This window comes from Anomaloglossus baeobatrachus, chromosome 1 (assembly GCF_048569485.1).
Source record: "Anomaloglossus baeobatrachus isolate aAnoBae1 chromosome 1, aAnoBae1.hap1, whole genome shotgun sequence".
Lineage (NCBI taxonomy): Eukaryota > Metazoa > Chordata > Amphibia > Anura > Aromobatidae > Anomaloglossus > Anomaloglossus baeobatrachus.
Window position 1 is genome coordinate 284,017,815 of NC_134353.1, and position 12,618 is coordinate 284,030,432.

At 38.0% G+C, this 12,618-nt stretch overlaps 17 non-coding genes across 17 annotated transcripts; 8 read left to right on the forward strand and 9 right to left on the reverse strand.

The window, feature by feature from the left end:
* Positions 1–44: 44 nt before the first annotated feature.
* TRNAF-GAA (transfer RNA phenylalanine (anticodon GAA)) lies at positions 45–117 on the reverse strand. The gene has a single exon. It is a non-coding gene; the product is annotated as a tRNA-Phe (tRNA).
* A 703-nt stretch (positions 118–820) lies between these two features.
* On the reverse strand, positions 821–893 carry TRNAF-GAA (transfer RNA phenylalanine (anticodon GAA)). Its single transcript has one exon. It is a non-coding gene; the product is annotated as a tRNA-Phe (tRNA).
* Positions 894–1,034: 141 nt separating this feature from the next.
* On the forward strand, positions 1,035–1,117 carry TRNAL-CAG (transfer RNA leucine (anticodon CAG)). The gene has a single exon. It is a non-coding gene; the product is annotated as a tRNA-Leu (tRNA).
* A 478-nt stretch (positions 1,118–1,595) lies between these two features.
* Positions 1,596–1,668, reverse strand: TRNAF-GAA (transfer RNA phenylalanine (anticodon GAA)). Its single transcript has one exon. It is a non-coding gene; the product is annotated as a tRNA-Phe (tRNA).
* A 141-nt stretch (positions 1,669–1,809) lies between these two features.
* On the forward strand, positions 1,810–1,892 carry TRNAL-CAG (transfer RNA leucine (anticodon CAG)). The gene has a single exon. It is a non-coding gene; the product is annotated as a tRNA-Leu (tRNA).
* A 477-nt stretch (positions 1,893–2,369) lies between these two features.
* Positions 2,370–2,442, reverse strand: TRNAF-GAA (transfer RNA phenylalanine (anticodon GAA)). Its single transcript has one exon. It is a non-coding gene; the product is annotated as a tRNA-Phe (tRNA).
* Positions 2,443–3,359: 917 nt separating this feature from the next.
* TRNAL-CAG (transfer RNA leucine (anticodon CAG)) lies at positions 3,360–3,442 on the forward strand. The gene has a single exon. It is a non-coding gene; the product is annotated as a tRNA-Leu (tRNA).
* Positions 3,443–3,918: 476 nt separating this feature from the next.
* On the reverse strand, positions 3,919–3,991 carry TRNAF-GAA (transfer RNA phenylalanine (anticodon GAA)). The gene has a single exon. It is a non-coding gene; the product is annotated as a tRNA-Phe (tRNA).
* A 141-nt stretch (positions 3,992–4,132) lies between these two features.
* Positions 4,133–4,215, forward strand: TRNAL-CAG (transfer RNA leucine (anticodon CAG)). Its single transcript has one exon. It is a non-coding gene; the product is annotated as a tRNA-Leu (tRNA).
* A 692-nt stretch (positions 4,216–4,907) lies between these two features.
* On the forward strand, positions 4,908–4,990 carry TRNAL-CAG (transfer RNA leucine (anticodon CAG)). Its single transcript has one exon. It is a non-coding gene; the product is annotated as a tRNA-Leu (tRNA).
* A 479-nt stretch (positions 4,991–5,469) lies between these two features.
* On the reverse strand, positions 5,470–5,542 carry TRNAF-GAA (transfer RNA phenylalanine (anticodon GAA)). The gene has a single exon. It is a non-coding gene; the product is annotated as a tRNA-Phe (tRNA).
* A 1,689-nt stretch (positions 5,543–7,231) lies between these two features.
* TRNAL-CAG (transfer RNA leucine (anticodon CAG)) lies at positions 7,232–7,314 on the forward strand. The gene has a single exon. It is a non-coding gene; the product is annotated as a tRNA-Leu (tRNA).
* A 477-nt stretch (positions 7,315–7,791) lies between these two features.
* Positions 7,792–7,864, reverse strand: TRNAF-GAA (transfer RNA phenylalanine (anticodon GAA)). The gene has a single exon. It is a non-coding gene; the product is annotated as a tRNA-Phe (tRNA).
* A 915-nt stretch (positions 7,865–8,779) lies between these two features.
* Positions 8,780–8,862, forward strand: TRNAL-CAG (transfer RNA leucine (anticodon CAG)). The gene has a single exon. It is a non-coding gene; the product is annotated as a tRNA-Leu (tRNA).
* A 2,239-nt stretch (positions 8,863–11,101) lies between these two features.
* On the forward strand, positions 11,102–11,184 carry TRNAL-CAG (transfer RNA leucine (anticodon CAG)). The gene has a single exon. It is a non-coding gene; the product is annotated as a tRNA-Leu (tRNA).
* A 476-nt stretch (positions 11,185–11,660) lies between these two features.
* TRNAF-GAA (transfer RNA phenylalanine (anticodon GAA)) lies at positions 11,661–11,733 on the reverse strand. Its single transcript has one exon. It is a non-coding gene; the product is annotated as a tRNA-Phe (tRNA).
* A 702-nt stretch (positions 11,734–12,435) lies between these two features.
* On the reverse strand, positions 12,436–12,508 carry TRNAF-GAA (transfer RNA phenylalanine (anticodon GAA)). The gene has a single exon. It is a non-coding gene; the product is annotated as a tRNA-Phe (tRNA).
* Between the last annotated feature and the right edge of the window lie 110 nt (positions 12,509–12,618).

The window sequence follows — 12,618 nt, forward strand, 5'->3', positions numbered from 1 at the left end:
GGAGAAAGAACTTTATCTCAAATCACTCATACTTAAAAACAGCGTGCTGAAACCCGGGATCGGACCAGGGACCTTTAGATCTTCAGTCTAACGCTCTCCCAACTGAGCTATTTCAGCAACCTACAAAGTTAAAGCTACAGCATTGCAAGGCAAACTCAAAGGCGTTAATACATTTTCAGTTCAAAATTTGCATTTTTTTTGGGGCCAAACAAAAAATGTGTTTGTTTTTAGAAAGTGTGAATTTTGCACAGTTGTGCTTGTCAGGATGGCCGAGCGGTCCAAGGGGCTGCGTTCAGGTCGCAGTCTCTACTTCAGGCGAGGGTTCGAATCCCACTTCTGACAGGTTTCTGTTACATTACAATCATGTTTTGTTTTTTTTTCATTTTCACTATGTCCCTCTGTCACAATTCAGACATTTACACAAACCAGATTAGTCCAAGGACAAAGCCAATGAGAACCCTCTGGATCCTCAATCCTGTCTGTCACAATCATGTTGTTCTCTGCTGCACTATCAGTAAGAAGAGGGAGGTGGAAAATCTCATAAAATAAACCTCAAGATACACAAAATCTTAAAGATCCTTAGCACTTTATGTTGATATTTCTCAGATTTTTTCTCCGATTTCCTCCATACTACTTCGACTTCAACTTAATTGTTCAGTATAACAACTTTCATTTTCTTCTCGCATTAGTGACTGTTCTGAAAAGAGATACTTAAAACTGTTTTTTTCAGGTATATCTGCACTTCACAAAGAATGAAAATCTTGCTAAATGCATATGGAGAAAGAACTTTATCTGAAATCACTCATACTTAAAAACAGCGTGCTGAAACCCGGGATCGGACCAGGGACCTTTAGATCTTCAGTCTAACGCTCTCCCAACTGAGCTATTTCAGCAACCTACAAAGTTAAAGCTACAGCATTGCAAGGCAAACTCAAAGGCGTTAATACATTTTCAGTTCAAAATTTGCATTTTTTTGGGGCCAAACAAAAAATGTGTTTGTTTTTAGAAAGTGTGAATTTTCCACAGTTGTGCTTGTCAGGATGGCCGAGCGGTCCAAGGCGCTGCGTTCAGGTCGCAGTCTCTACTTGAGGCGTGGGTTCGAATCCCACTTCTGACATGTTTCTGTTCCATTACAATCATGTTTTGTTTTTTTTCATTTTCACTATGTCCCTCTGTCACAATTCAGACATTTCCACAAACCAGATTAGTCCAAGGACAAAGCCAATGAAAACCCTCTGGATCCTCAATCCTGTCTGTCACAATCATGTTGTTCTCTGCTGCACTATCAGTAAGAAGAGGGAGGTGAAAAATCTCATAAAATAAACCTCAAGATACACAAAATCTTAAAGATCCTTAGCACTTTATGTTGATATTTCTCAGATTTTTTTTCTGATTTCCTCCATACTACTTCGACTTCAACTTTATTTTTCAGTATAACTACTTTCATTTTCTTCTCGCATTAGTGACTGTTCTGAAAAGAGATACTTAAAACTATTTTTTTTCAGGTATATCTGCACTTCACAAAGAATGAAAATCTTGCTAAATGCATATGGAGAAAGAACTTTATCTCAAATCACTCATACTTAAAAACAGCATGCTGAAACCCGGGATCGGACCAGGGACCTTTAGATCTTCAGTCTAACGCTCTCCCAACTGAGCTATTTCAGCAACCTACAAAGTTAAAGCTACAGCATTGCAAGGCAAACTCAAAGGCGTTAATAAATTTTCAGTTCAAAATTTGCCTTTTTTTGGGGCCAAACAAAAAATGTATTTGTTTTTAGAAAGTGTGAATTTTCAACACTTGTGCTTGTCAGGATGGCCGAGCGGTCCAAGGCGCTGCGTTCAGGTCGCAGACTCTACTTGAGGCGTGGGTTCGAATCCCACTTCTGACATGTTTCTGTTCCATTACAATCATGTTTTGTTTTTTTTTATTTTCACTATGTCCCTCTGTCACAATTCAGACATTTCCACAAACCAGATTAGTCCAAGGACAAAGCCAATGAGAACCCTCTGGATCCTCAATCCTGTCTGTCACAATAATGTTGTTCTCTGCTGCACTATCAGTAAGAAGAGGGAGGTGAAAAATCTCATAAAATAAACCTCAAGATACACAAAATCTTAAAGATCCTTAGCACTTTATGTTGATATTTCTCAGATTTTTTTTCTGATTTCCTCCATACTACTTCGACTTCAACTTAATTTTTCAGTATAACTACTTTCATTTTCTTCTCGCATTAGTGACTGTTCTGAAAAGAGATACTTAAAACTGTTTTTTTCAGGTATATCTGCACTTCACAAAGAATGAAAATCTTGCTAAATGCATATGGAGAAAGAACTTTATCTCAAATCACTCATACTTAAAAACAGCGTGCTGAAACCCGGGATCGGACCAGGGACCTTTAGATCTTCAGTCTAACGCTCTCCCAACTGAGCTATTTCAGCAACCTACAAAGTTAAAGCTACAGCATTGCAAGGCAAACTCAAAGGCGTTAATACATTTTCAGTTCAAAATTTGCATTTTTTTTGGGGCCAAACAAAAAATGTGTTTGTTTTTAGAAAGTGTGAATTTTGCACAGTTGTGCTTGTCAGGATGGCCGAGCGGTCCAAGGGGCTGCGTTCAGGTCGCAGTCTCTACTTCAGGCGTGGGTTTGAATCCCACTTCTGACAGGTTTCTGTTACATTACAATCATGTTTTGTTTTTTTTTCATTTTCACTATGTCCCTCTGTCACAATTCAGACATTTCCACAAACCAGATTAGTCCAAGGACAAAGCCAATGAGAACCCTCTGGATCCTCAATCCTGTCTGTCACAATCATGTTGTTCTCTGCTGCACTATCAGTAAGAAGAGGGAGGTGAAAAATCTCATAAAATAAACCTCAAGATACACAAAATCTTAAAGATCCTTAGCACTTTATGTTGATATTTCTCAGATTTTTTCTCCGATTTTCTCCATACTACTTCGACTTCAACTTAATTTTTCAGTATAACTACTTTCATTTTCTTCTCGCATTAGTGACTCTTCTGAAAAGAGATACTTAAAACTGTTTTTTTCAGGTATATCTGCACTTTACAAAGAATGAAAATCTTGCTAAATGCATATGGAGAATGAACTTTATCTCAAATCACTCATACTTAAAAACAGCGTGCTGAAACCCGGGATCGGACCAGGGACCTTTAGATCTTCAGTCTAACGCTCTCCCAACTGAGCTATTTGAGCAACCTACAAAGTTAAAGCTACAGCATTGCAAGGCAAACTCAAAGGCGTTAATACATTTTCAGTTCAAAATTTGCCTTTTTTTGGGGCCAAACAAAAAATGTGTTTGTTTTTAGAAAGTGTGAATTTTCAACACTTGTGCTTGTCAGGATGGCCGAGCGGTCCAAGGCGCTGCGTTCAGGTCGCAGTCTCTACTTGAGGCGTGGGTTCGAATCCCACTTCTGACAGGTTTCTGTTACATTACATTCATTTTTTTTTTTTTCATTTTCACTATGTCCCTCTGTCACAATTCAGACATTACCACAAACCAGATTAGTCCAAGGACAAAGCCAATGAGAACCCTATGGATCCTCAATCCTGTCTGTCACAATCATGTTGTTCTCTGCTGCACTATCAGTAAGAAGAGGGAGGTGGAAAATCTCATAAAATAAACCTCAAGATACACAAAATCTTAAAGATCCTTAGCACTTTATGTTGATATTTCTCAGATTTTTTCTCCGATTTCCTCCATACTACTTCGACTTCAACTTAATTTTTCAGTATAACATCTTTCATTTTCTTCTCGCATTAGTGACTGTTCTGAAAAGAGATACTTAAAACTGTTTTTTTTCAGGTATATCTGCACTTCACAAAGAATGAAAATCTTGCTAAATGCATATGGAGAAAGAACTTTATCTGAAATCACTCATACTTAAAAACAGCGTGCTGAAACCCGGGATCGGACCAGGGACCTTTAGATCTTCAGTCTAACGCTCTCCCAACTGAGCTATTTCAGCAACCTACAAAGTTAAAGCTACAGCATTGCAAGGCAAACTCAAAGGCGTTAATACATTTTCAGTTCAAAATTTGCATTTTTTTGGGGCCAAACAAAAAATGTGTTTGTTTTTAGAAAGTGTGAATTTTCCACAGTTGTGCTTGTCAGGATGGCCGAGCGGTCCAAGGCGCTGCGTTCAGGTCGCAGTCTCTACTTGAGGCGTGGGTTCGAATCCCACTTCTGACATGTTTCTGCTCCATTACAATCATGTTTTGTTTTTTTTCATTTTCACTTTGTCCCTCTGTCACAATTCAGACATTTCCACAAACCAGATTAGTCCAAGGACAAAGCCAATGAGAACCCTCTGGATCCTCAATCCTGTCTGTCACAATCATGTTGTTCTCTGCTGCACTATCAGTAAGAAGAGGGAGGTGAAAAATCTCATAAAATAAACCTCAAGATACACAAAATCTTAAAGATCCTTAGCACTTTATGTTGATATTTCTCAGATTTTTTTTCTGATTTCCTCCATACTACTTCGACTTCAACTTAATTTTTCAGTATAACTACTTTCATTTTCTTCTCGCATTAGTGACTGTTCTGAAAAGAGATACTTAAAACTGTTTTTTTTCAGGTATATCTGCACTTCACAAAGAATGAAAATCTTGCTAAATGCATATGGAGAAAGAACTTTATCTCAAATCACTCATACTTAAAAACAGCGTGCTGAAACCCGGGATCGGACCAGGCACCTTTAGATCTTCAGTCTAACGCTCTCCCAACTGAGCTATTTCAGCAACCTACAAAGTTAAAGCTACAGCATTGCAAGGCAAACTCAAAGGCGTTAATAAATTTTCAGTTCAAAATTTGCCTTTTTTTGGGGCCAAACAAAAAATGTGTTTGTTTTTAGAAAGTGTGAATTTTCCACAGTTGTGCTTGTCAGGATGGCCGAGCGGTCCAAGGCGCTGCGTTCAGGTCGCAGTCTCTACTTGAGGCGTGGGTTCGAATCCCACTTCTGACAGGTTTCTGTTACATTACATTCATTTTTTTTTTTTTTTTCATTTTCACTATGTCCCTCTGTCACAATTCAGACATTTCCACAAACCAGATTACTCCAAGGACAAAGCCAATGAGAACCCTATGGATCCTCAATCCTGTCTGTCACAATCATGTTGTTCTCTGCTGCACTATCAGTAAGAAGAGGGAGGTGAAAAATCTCATAAAATAAACCTCAAGATACACAAAATCTTAAAGATCCTTAGCACTTTATGTTGATATTTCTCAGATTTTTTTTCTGATTTCCTCCATACTACTTCGACTTCAACTTAATTTTTCAGTATAACTACTTTCATTTTCTTCTCGCATTAGTGACTGTTCTGAAAAGAGATACTTAAAACTGTTTTTTTTCAGGTATATCTGCACTTCACAAAGAATGAAAATCTTGCTAAATGCATATGGAGAAAGAACTTTATCTCAAATCACTCATACTTAAAAACAGCGTGCTGAAACCCGGGATCGGACCAGGGACCTTTAGATCTTCAGTCTAACGCTCTCCCAACTGAGCTATTTCAGCAACCTACAAAGTTAAAGCTACAGCATTGCAAGGCAAACTCAAAGGCGTTAATACATTTTCAGTTCAAAATTTGCATTTTTTTGGGGCCAAACAAAAAATGTGTTTGTTTTTAGAAAGTGTGAATTTTCCACAGTTGTGCTTGTCAGGATAGCCGAGCGGTCAAAGGCGCTGCGTTCAGGTCGCAGTCTCTACTTGAGGCGTGGGTTCGAATCTCTCTTCTGACAGGTTTCTGTTACATTACAATCATGTTTTTTTTTTTTTCATTTTCACTATGTCCCTCTGTCACAATTCAGACATTTCCACAAACCAGATTAGTCCAAGGACAAAGCCAATGAGAACCCTCTGGATCCTCAAACCTGTCTGTCACAATCATGTTGTTCTCTGCTGCACTATCAGTAAGAAGAGGGAGGTGAAAAATCTCATAAAATAAACCTCAAGATACACAAAATCTTAAAGATCCTTAGCACTTTATGTTGATATTTCTCAGATTTTTTTTCTGATTTCCTCCATACTACTTCGACTTCAACTTAATTTTTCAGTATAACTACTTTCATTTTCTTCTCGCATTAGTGACTGTTCTGAAAAGAGATACTTAAAACTGTTTTTTTCAGGTATATCTGCACTTCACAAAGAATGAAAATCTTGCTAAATGCATATGGAGAAAGAACTTTATCTCAAATCACTCATACTTAAAAACAGCGTGCTGAAACCCGGGATCGGACCAGGGACCTTTAGATCTTCAGTCTAACGCTCTCCCAACTGAGCAATTTCAGCAACCTACAAAGTTAAAGCTACAGCATTGCAAGGCAAACTCAAAGGCGTTAATACATTTTCAGTTCAAAATTTGCATTTTTTTGGGGCCAAACAAAAAATGTGTTTGTTTTTAGAAAGTGTGAATTTTCCACAGTTGTGCTTGTCAGGATGGCCGAGCGGTCCAAGGGGCTGCGTTCAGGTCGCAGTCTCTACTTGAGGCGTGGGTTTGAATCCCACTTCTGACAGGTTTCTGTTACATTACAATTATGTTTTGTTTTTTTTTCATTTTCACTATGTCCCTCTTTCACATTTCAGACATTTCCACAAACCAGATTAGTCCAAGGACAAAGCCAATGAGAACCCTCTGGATCCTCAATCCTGTCTGTCACAATCATGTTGTTCTCTGCTGCACTATCAGTAAGAAGAGGGAGGTGGAAAATCTCATAAAATAAACCTCAAGATACACAAAATCTTAAAGATCCTTAGCACTTTATGTTGATATTTCTCAGATTTTTTCTCCGATTTCCTCCATACTACTTCGACTTCAACTTAATTTTTCAGTATAACTACTTTCAATTTCTTCTCGCATTAGTGACTCTTCTGAAAAGAGATACTTAAAACTGTTTTTTTCAGGTATATCTGCACTTTACAAAGAATGAAAATCTTGCGAAATGCATATGGAGAAAGAACTTTATCTCAAATCACTCATACTTAAAACAGCGTGCTGAAACCCGGGATCGGACCAGAGACCTTTAGATCTTCAGTCTAACGCTCTCCCAACTGAGCTATTTCAGCAACCTACAAAGTTAAAGCTACAGCATTGCAAGGCAAACTCAAAGGCATTAATACATTTTCAGTTCAAAATTTGCCTTTTTTTGGGGCCAAACAAAAAATGTGTTTGTTTTTATAAAGTGTGAATTTTCGACACTTGTGCTTGTCAGGATGGCCGAGCGGTCCAAGGCGCTGCGTTCAGGTCGCAGTCTCTACTTGAGGCGTGGGTTCGAATCCCACTTCTGACAGGTTTCTGTTACATTACAATCATGTTTTTTTTTTTTTCATTTTCACTATGTCCCTCTGTCACAATTCAGACATTTCCACAAACCAGATTAGTCCAAGGACAAAGCCAATGAGAACCCTCTGGATCCTCAATCCTGTCTGTCACAATCATGTTGTTCTCTGCTGCACTATCAGTAAGAAGAGGGAGGTGAAAAATCTCATAAAATAAACCTCAAGATACACAAAATCTTAAAGATCCTTAGCACTTTATGTTGATATTTCTCAGATTTTTTTTCTGATTTCCTCCATACTACTTCGACTTCAACTTAATTTTTCAGTATAACTACTTTCATTTTCTTCTCGCATTAGTGACTGTTCTGAAAAGAGATACTTAAAACTGTTTTTTTCAGGTATATCTGCACTTCACAAAGAATGAAAATCTTGCTAAATGCATATGGAGAAAGAACTTTATCTCAAATCACTCATACTTAAAAACAGCGTGCTGAAACCCGGGATCGGACCAGGGACCTTTAGATCTTCAGTCTAACGCTCTCCCAACTGAGCTATTTCAGCAACCTACAAAGTTAAAGCTACAGCATTGCAAGGCAAACTCAAAGGCGTTAATACATTTTCAGTTCAAAATTTGCATTTTTTTGGGGCCAAACAAAAAATGTGTTTGTTTTTAGAAAGTGTGAATTTTCCACAGTTGTGCTTGTCAGGATGGCCGAGCGGTCCAAGGGGCTGCGTTCAGGTCGCAGTCTCTACTTGAGGCGTGGGTTCGAATCCCACTTCTGACAGGTTTCTGTTACATTACAATTATTTTTTGTTTTTTTTTCATTTTCACTATGTCCCTCTTTCACAATTCAGACATTTCCACAAACCAGATTAGTCCAAGGACAAAGCCAATGAGAACCCTCTGGATCCTCAATCCTGTCTGTCACAATCATGTTGTTCTCTGCTGCACTATCAGTAAGAAGAGGGAGGTGGAAAATCTCATAAAATAAACCTCAAGATACACAAAATCTTAAAGATCCTTAGCACTTTATGTTGATATTTCTCAGATTTTTTCTCCGATTTCCTCCATACTACTTCGACTTCAACTTAATTTTTCAGTATAACTACTTTCAATTTCTTCTCGCATTAGTGACTCTTCTGAAAAGAGATACTTAAAACTGTTTTTTTCAGGTATATCTGCACTTTACAAAGAATGAAAATCTTGCGAAATGCATATGGAGAAAGAACTTTATCTCAAATCACTCATACTTAAAACAGCGTGCTGAAACCCGGGATCGGACCAGAGACCTTTAGATCTTCAGTCTAACGCTCTCCCAACTGAGCTATTTCAGCAACCTACAAAGTTAAAGCTACAGCATTGCAAGGCAAACTCAAAGGCATTAATACATTTTCAGTTCAAAATTTGCCTTTTTTTGGGGCCAAACAAAAAATGTGTTTGTTTTTAGAAAGTGTGAATTTTCGACACTTGTGCTTGTCAGGATGGCCGAGCGGTCCAAGGCGCTGTGTTCAGGTCGCAGTCTCTACTTGAGGCGTGGGTTCGAATCCCACTTCTGACAGGTTTCTGTTACATTACAATCATGTTTTTTTTTTTTTCATTTTCACTATGTCCCTCTGTCACAATTCAGACATTTCCACAAACCAGATTAGTCCAAGGACAAAGCCAATGAGAACCCTCTGGATCCTCAATCCTGTCTGTCACAATCATGTTGTTCTCTGCTGCACTATCAGTAAGAAGAGGGAGGTGAAAAATCTCATAAAATAAACCTCAAGATACACAAAATCTTAAAGATCCTTAGCACTTTATGTTGATATTTCTCAGATTTTTTTTCTGATTTCCTCCATACTACTTCGACTTCAACTTAATTTTTCAGTATAACTACTTTCATTTTCTTCTCGCATTAGTGACTGTTCTGAAAAGAGATACTTAAAACTGTTTTTTTCAGGTATATCTGCACTTCACAAAGAATGAAAATCTTGCTAAATGCATATGGAGAAAGAACTTTATCTCAAATCACTCATACTTAAAAACAGCGTGCTGAAACCCGGGATCGGACCAGAGACCTTTAGATCTTCAGTCTAACGCTCTCCCAACTGAGCAATTTCAGCAACCTACAAAGTTAAAGCTACAGCATTGCAAGGCAAACTCAAAGGCGTTAATACATTTTCAGTTCAAAATTTGCATTTTTTTGGGGCCAAACAAAAAATGTGTTTGTTTTTAGAAAGTGTGAATTTTCCACAGTTGTGCTTGTCAGGATGGCCGAGCGGTCCAAGGGGCTGCGTTCAGGTCGCAGTCTCTACTTGAGGCGTGGGTTCGAATCCCACTTCTGACAGGTTTCTGTTACATTACAATTATGTTTTGTTTTTTTTTCATTTTCACTATGTCCCTCTTTCACAATTCAGACATTTCCACAAACCAGATTAGTCCAAGGACAAAGCCAATGAGAACCCTCTGGATCCTCAATCCTGTCTGTCACAATCATGTTGTTCTCTGCTGCACTATCAGTAAGAAGAGGGAGGTGGAAAATCTCATAAAATAAACCTCAAGATACACAAAATCTTAAAGATCCTTAGCACTTTATATTGATATTTCTCAGATTTTTTCTCCGATTTCCTCCATACTACTTCGACTTCAACTTAATTTTTCAGTATAACTACTTTCAATTTCTTCTTGCATTAGTGACTCTTCTGAAAAGAGATACTTAAAACTGTTTTTTTCAGGTATATCTGCACTTTACAAAGAATTAAAATCTTGCGAAATGCATATGGAGAAAGAACTTTATCTCAAATCACTCATACTTAAAACAGCGTGCTGAAACCCGGGATCGGACCAGAGACCTTTAGATCTTCAGTCTAACGCTCTCCCAACTGAGCTATTTCAGCAACCTACAAAGTTAAAGCTACAGCATTGCAAGGCAAACTCAAAGGCATTAATACATTTTCAGTTCAAAATTTGCCTTTTTTTGGGGCCAAACAAAAAATGTGTTTGTTTTTAGAAAGTGTGAATTTTCCACAGTTGTGCTTGTCAGGATGGCCGAGCGGTCCAAGGGGCTGCGTTCAGGTCGCAGTCTCTACTTGAGGCGTGGGTTCGAATCCCACTTCTGACAGGTTTCTGTTACATTACAATTATGTTTTGTTTTTTTTTCATTTTCACTATGTCCCTCTTTCACAATTCAGACATTTCCACAAACCAGATTAGTCCAAGGACAAAGCCAATCAGAACCCTCTGGATCCTCAATCCTGTCTGTCACAATCATGTTGTTCTCTGCTGCACTATCAGTAAGAAGAGGGAGGTGGAAAATCTCATAAAATAAACCTCAAGATACACAAAATCTTAAAGATCCTTAGCACTTTATGTTGATATTTCTCAGATTTTTTCTCCGATTTCCTCCATACTACTTCGACTTCAACTTAATTTTTCAGTATAACTACTTTCAATTTCTTCTCGCATTAGTGACTCTTCTGAAAAGAGATACTTAAAACTGTTTTTTTCAGGTATATCTGCACTTTACAAAGAATTAAAATCTTGCGAAATGCATATGGAGAAAGAACTTTATCTCAAATCACTCATACTTAAAACAGCGTGCTGAAACCCGGGATCGGACCAGAGACCTTTAGATCTTCAGTCTAACGCTCTCCCAACTGAGCTATTTCAGCAACCTACAAAGTTAAAGCTACAGCATTGCAAGGCAAACTCAAAGGCATTAATACATTTTCAGTTCAAAATTTGCCTTTTTTTGGGGCCAAACAAAAAATGTGTTTGTTTTTAGAAAGTGTGAATTTTCGACACTTGTGCTTGTCAGGATGGCCGAGCGGTCCAAGGCGCTGCGTTCAGGTCGCAGTCTCTACTTGAGGCGTGGGTTCGAATCCCACTTCTGACAGGTTTCTGTTACATTACAATCATGTTTTTTTTTTTTCATTTTCACTATGTTCCTCTGTCACAATTCAGACATTTCCACAAACCAGATTAGTCCAAGGACAAAGCCAATGAGAACCCTCTGGATCCTCAATCCTGTCTGTCACAATCATGTTGTTCTCTGCTGCACTATCAGTAAGAAGAGGGAGGTGAAAAATCTCATAAAATAAACCTCAAGATACACAAAATCTTAAAGATCCTTAGCACTTTATGTTGATATTTCTCAGATTTTTTTTCTGATTTCCTCCATACTACTTCGACTTCAACTTAATTTTTCAGTATAACTACTTTCATTTTCTTCTCGCATTAGTGACTGTTCTGAAAAGAGATACTTAAAACTGTTTTTTTCAGGTATATCTGCACTTCACAAAGAATTAAAATCTTGCTAAATGCATATGGAGAAAGAACTTTATCTCAAATCACTCATACTTAAAAACAGCGTGCTGAAACCCGGGATCGGACCAGGGACCTTTAGATCTTCAGTCTAACGCTCTCCCAACTGAGCTATTTCAGCAACCAACAAAGTTAAAGCTACAGCATTGCAAGGCAAACTCAAAGGCGTTAATACATTTTCAGTTCAAAATTTGCATTTTTTTGGGGCCAAACAAAAAATGTGTTTGTTTTTAGAAAGTGTGAATTTTCCACAGTTGTGCTTGTCAGGATGGCCGAGCGGTCCAAGGCGCTGCGTTCAGGTCGCAGTCTCTACTTGAGGCGTGGGTTCGAATCCCCCTTCTGACATGTTTCTGTTACATTAAAATCATGTTTTGTTTTTTTTCATTTTCACTATGTCCCTCTGTCACAATTCAGACATTTCCACAAACCAGATTAGTCCAAGGACAAAGCCAATGAGAACCCTCTGGATCCTCAATCCTGTCTGTCACAATCATGTTGTTCTCTGCTGCACTATCAGTAAGAAGAGGGAGGTGAAAAATCTCATAAAATAAACCTCAAGATACACAAAATCTTAAAGATCCTTAGCACTTTATGTTGATATTTCTCAGATTTTTTTTCTGATTTCCTCCATACTACTTCGACTTCAACTTAATTTTTCAGTATAACTACTTTCATTTTCTTCTCGCATTAGTGACTGTTCTGAAAAGAGATACTTAAAACTGTTTTTTTTCAGGTATATCTGCACTTCACAAAGAATGAAAATCTTGCTAAATGCATATGGAGAAAGAACTTTATCTCAAATCACTCATACTTAAAAACAGCATGCTGAAACCCGGGATCGGACCAGGGACCTTTAGATCTTCAGTCTAACGCTCTCCCAACTGAGCTATTTCAGCAACCTACAAAGTTAAAGCTACAGCATTGCAAGGCAAACTCAAAGGCGTTAATACATTTTCAGTTCAAAATTTGCATTTTTTTGGGGCCAAACAAAAAATGTGTTTGTTTT